General features: G+C 38.1%; 1 long non-coding RNA gene across 1 annotated transcript; it reads right to left on the minus strand.

Annotated features, from left to right (window-relative positions):
* Positions 1-3,633: 3,633 nt before the first annotated feature.
* Positions 3,634-4,058, minus strand: LOC118487288. The gene is made up of 2 exons (XR_004881227.1): positions 3,998-4,058; positions 3,634-3,922 (listed from the first exon to the last, which is right to left on the minus strand). It is a non-coding gene; the product is annotated as an uncharacterized LOC118487288 (long non-coding RNA).
* Between the last annotated feature and the right edge of the window lie 1,349 nt (positions 4,059-5,407).

Genomic DNA, 5,407 nt, shown 5'->3' on the forward strand with positions numbered 1-5,407 from the left:
CACGTTTGTTATAAAACTAATCACACATATTATATTTTCACAGTTAATGCAACGTACGTTAACCTAGATTGTACAATACACTTTCTCTCTCTGTCTCTCTCTGTCTCTCTCTCTCTCTCTCTCTATATATATATATATATTTATATATATAGGGGTAGGATCTGGAGAAAACGCCTAGATGTGTGAAAATGGTGAGAAAACAATTTTGGTGTTGACATGTGGCGTGAATGCTAAGTTACACCAAGGGTAATATTGTCAAAAAGCCCATGCACATGCCACTCACATGGCAAAGACAATGCATATGCAAGTTACATACATATTCCACCATGCACATGCAAGTCACATGCAAGATCGGTTCTTGACAGTTCACTAGGACACTTCTGGTAGAGTGGCATATCATTTTCTTTTGCCGTCCATCAGCAAGTAAAATTTCATTGTGGTATACCACCAGGCAACAACTATTGGTTTGGCCATTGCGTTTTGAATGAATTTGGTTCGGTTTTTATTTTAGGGTGAAGAACAACTGTTTTTTGAGAATGAGAAATGGTCGGTTGATTTCGATCTGATCAAAACAGATCGTGGGTTATTTATACCAGAGTTTGTGCCATCAATGCTAACCTAAGTTAATTGATGTGTGCAAAATGCAACACATAAATTACATCAAATGAGTCATAAAACTAACCCTTTTTAGTAGTAATGTTGGAAAAAGCGTGTTTCTTTCTTTCTTTAGAATTTACAGGACCAAATGAGTTTAAACAGACAAAAGAAGCAAATAAGCAGCCAAAACCAACATAAATACAAAGAAAAGGAATAAACGTGACATGGCCGACCCCTCGGCAGCATCCCCAAAGCAAAAACAAGGCAACAGAAGCCTGACCACGAGGTCATGCCCAGCTGGGCATGGGGCATGGTCAGGCCCCTGCATAAAAGACAAATCTGTAGAAGCTTCCACGCCCACCACGGGGGCGTGCCCAGCTCAGCACGGGGCGTGGTCAACGCAAAGATACGCAGAATCTTGCTAAATCTTGATAGTACAGATACGAATTTGACCACGGGGCTATGTCTAGGAGACACGGGGCCGTGTGGGACCCTCTGCTGACACTTTCAATTAATGAAGGAAGAGAAAGGACTGGCCACGGGGCGTGTCCAGCGGGCATAGGGCCGTGGCCAGAGTTCTATGCAGACTATAAATAGGGGTGCTTGGTTCACTTGAAAGGCATCCCTTTGCAAACCACTACTCTCTCACTTTGCCACCACTCCACCACCAGTACAACACCAACGCCTACCACCATTATTCATCATCCATCTTTAGAGTGTGTAGTAGTCTCGGGATCCAAGATTGATTGTAAGGGTTCTTGCCAATCAAAGGCGATGTTTGGTTAAGCCTCTTATATCACCTGGTGAATACAAGTCTTTTATGTATTACTTTTGATTTTTAATCTTTCGGCACTTTTTATTTGGGTTTGTATTAATGACTTTAATAACTAGTTTCTTATGTTGAAGGTGAATTTTTCTTATCATTTTTCCGTGGTGTCTTGAAGTTACTTTACTATCTATATAAAGTAAAATATTGCATCATTCATGTTTTTACGGTCTATATAAAGGCATGTTGACTACCTGGTCGGGGGTTAGGGGAATGGTTTGGTAAGGTTCTTGCCTTGTTCAGTGTATAGATCCTGCAAGGACCTGGTTCAAGCTTACTAGGACCTCCTTCAATACCCACTGGTATTGGATGGCAGGGATGCGAATAGCTTGAACCCCTCATATGTAAACTACTATTAATAATTTATATCGGCTTCTTAGGAGGTATCCTTGCTGACTCAAACCACTTAGCCGAGGGTAACGTCACCTTTAAAAGAGGAGCCTACCACTTTTCGCATTAATAACTAACTTAATTATCTTTCAATATTCCGACCCTTTGGGGTTGTATCCCTGCTGACTCAAACCACTGGGTTGCGGGTAACGTCACCTTCAAAAGAGGGGCCTACTACTATTACTCAGACAATCTTTTAAAAAGTCCGAAAGTGCGAAAATCATCAAAGGATGCATTAAAGACGAGTCGGATCCAAGTGATTCTATCTTATCTATCTGTTTTTATTTTATTTATCTTTGCATTTTCTTTAGTTTTTATTTTTATGTTTCAAAAACCTTTCTCACAAAAAAAAAATTAGATTGATTAGACGTTGAGGATAAACCGGTATTATAAGCTCTTGTGTCCTTGGACGACCTCGGTATCTTACCAACGCTATACTACGCTCACGATGGGTGCACTTGCCCAAGTGTGTGTTTAGTGTTAGTATAATATCGTGTTTTATAAATTTAAAATTTGACTAATGCGTAAAATGGGTTGAAAATATCAATAAAAATATAGCACGCTTTGCACACACCATTAATCATTACAACTTTGCATCGAGACGTTCAGCTTACCAGGCTAATGTACCAGCAATGTGAAAGAGTTTAATGATCATGGAAATTGACGGAAAGGGTTTAACCCTGTGCATTTATTACTTTTATCCACACAAAAATACTTTATGGTGACGATTTCAAACTTTTAGCCACACAAAAAATAAAAACATACCATGGCAGTTGGTAGTAACCGGCCACACGAATGTCATAAAACGCGTGATTAAAGGTATAGAAGATATGTCCATAAATAAAAAAAATCAAAAAAATACCATGACAATTGGTAGCATTTGAACATATGAAGCTAATTAAGTGTGACAACTGACAACTAGTATTCATGTGTTTATTATTTTCTAATCACTATTGACATCTTTAAGTCGCACATAATACTTTAATCCTGACCTTAAAATATTTAATGGTTATTAATTTTTTATTTTATTTTAATTTTTTTTGAACGGCAACAACACTTTATATATATATATATATATATATATATATATATATATATATATATATATATATATATATATATATATATATATATATATATATATATATATATATATATATATACTAGTCACTTACCCGCGCGATGCGGCGGGAGTGGTATCACTTAAGTTGGTGAGTTTAGGGCTATCTACGGGGATGTAGTTTCCAATGTGGCTTGTGACGACGATGGTGGTAGTGTAGCAGAATGTGATGGTCGGTTGAGGCCTTCTTCAGCGGCGAGAATCAGCGATTTGCGGCGATTGGTGGTTTCGTGATGGCGTTTGGTGGTTATTGTGCGACTCAGGAGAAAACAAAGAAAATTGTTTGATTCTAGTTATGTTACCTGAAATAGACGGACTACCTAGGCTTTTGTTGGTTCAAATTGTGATACAAATTCACAAATAACTAACATTAACTACTATATTGTAAGATGTACAAAACATAGTCAAAAATTTCCCAAACAGTCTTAGGTTTGTAAGAGTCCTTAATCTTGAATTCCTAAGGTTTGGAACTGAAATTTGTCACAAAATAAAGGATTTCCTTCAATTAGTTTCTTAAGTTCAACCAGCATCATACCTCGAGCAGATTTAGTATCTCCATATTTGGATAATTGTTCATTCTCCCTAAAGTAGTGATCTATAAAAGTCAGTCAGCAAAGGCGCGATAGATGATGCTTAATACAAAAATTAAAGTAAGATAAATAAGTTCGTTTACAGACAAATGGTTACAAACAAATCAATCGAGTCGTTAATCAAACGATTAAACGCATAAACAAAACAATAAATATGAATTTGTACATTCTGATACATATCTACTTAGAGGTGGCAGTTTTTTTATTTTTTTATTAGCCATGCCGCTGCGCTCGTTGCGGCTGCCCTCACCGCGCCGCTGCGGCTGCACTTGTTGCGCTCGCATGCTCACTGCACCGATCAAATTTTAGTAAAGTACACGGATGGTAAGCCAGAGACAACTGAGGTGATGGCACCAAGCAAGAATGACACAGTGCTGAACACTGCTGTTCCCTATTACCCTGCATATACCAAACAAACTTGCGATTAGTTTATGCACAGCTATTCATAATCATTTTATCATGAAATAAGGATACCTGAACAAATGTCTCGCTCGACCAATAGTTTCCCTTGACGCATTATGCAAGGTTCGCTCGGTCCAACAACTCAAGCAAATGTTTTCTATGTTTTTTAGGGGGAAGATGGGTGCTTCTCTCCACAGGGCATACAAGACACAGGTTGTTGGCGGAAGCCCGCCAAATTTAACATATAAAGTTTTTTTATATGTTAAATATGGCGGGTTGCCGCCAATAACCTGTGTTTTGTATGCCCTGTGGAGAGAAGCACCCATGTTCCCCCTAAAATGCAAAGAAAACATTTGCTTGAGTTGTTGGACCGAGCGAACCTTGCACAGGCTCAGTTTTTGCATCACAGCCTCAAACACTTTCAGTTCAGATAGATTACACAGGCTCAGTTTTTGCATCACAGCCTCAAAACACTTTTACTTCAGACAGATTAAGAACACAAGCTCAGCTTATGCATCATAGACTCAACACTTTTAGTTCAGACAGATTAAGAACACAAGCTCAGCTTTCGCATCACAGCCAAACACTTTCAGTTCAGACAGATTAAGAACACAAAATCCAGAGTACACAACAAGAGTAATTTGCCACTAAACTTAAACAACCTTTAAAGCATGATGTACACGTGTTTTAAGCACAAGAAACAAATATGTAACCTGACAGACTCAGCTTATGCATCATAGCCTCAAACACTTTCAGTTCAGACATATTAAGAACACAAGCTCCGTTAGTTCTCGCAAAGTCAACCATCATAAAAAGAAATCAAGTATTAGTAAAGATTTGATATTAGTTATAACCAGTACACTATTAACTTAAAATAAATTTAATATAAATCACATTTTGTCAAGTTGCAAATATAAAAACCTTTATTCTAATGAAGCAGCGTTCAGCGTCACTAAAGCCGATTCCGAGACTCTCCAAGCAGATACACTTTCTCCGGCTGCCAGAAGATCGGAGTGAGCTTGTTCTGTAATAATAGTGATCGTGACAGTCGTTAACCAAAGGTATAACTAATTAAATTCAGTTCAGGAAAAAGCAACACTTTAATTTTGTGTGATCGACAGCTTGCTTGCTGCAGTCTCTATAATATATCAACACTCTTCCATACACTGTTTGAAAGACACCATGCTTGAAAGACAGCATGCTTGCTTCAGTCTCTATAAATAATTCAGAGATATCTACACTCTACTCACACTTTACAAACTCTCAACTACACTCAACTGAAAGACTCAGACATGTAATTGAGAGATGAACACAACTACGGGTAAAGCCATGGCTGCAACACACGGTTGCAAAGTGAGAACTATGCAACCTGGATATTGCCCCGCCAAGATGCTACTCGGATCTTCTATGTACCCTCAAAATACAATCATCATCACAGTCTATTGTGTTATGTAACCCCGCTTTAAAGCATGATGTACAAGA

This window comes from Helianthus annuus, chromosome 15, assembly GCF_002127325.2.
Source record: "Helianthus annuus cultivar XRQ/B chromosome 15, HanXRQr2.0-SUNRISE, whole genome shotgun sequence".
Lineage (NCBI taxonomy): Eukaryota > Viridiplantae > Streptophyta > Magnoliopsida > Asterales > Asteraceae > Helianthus > Helianthus annuus.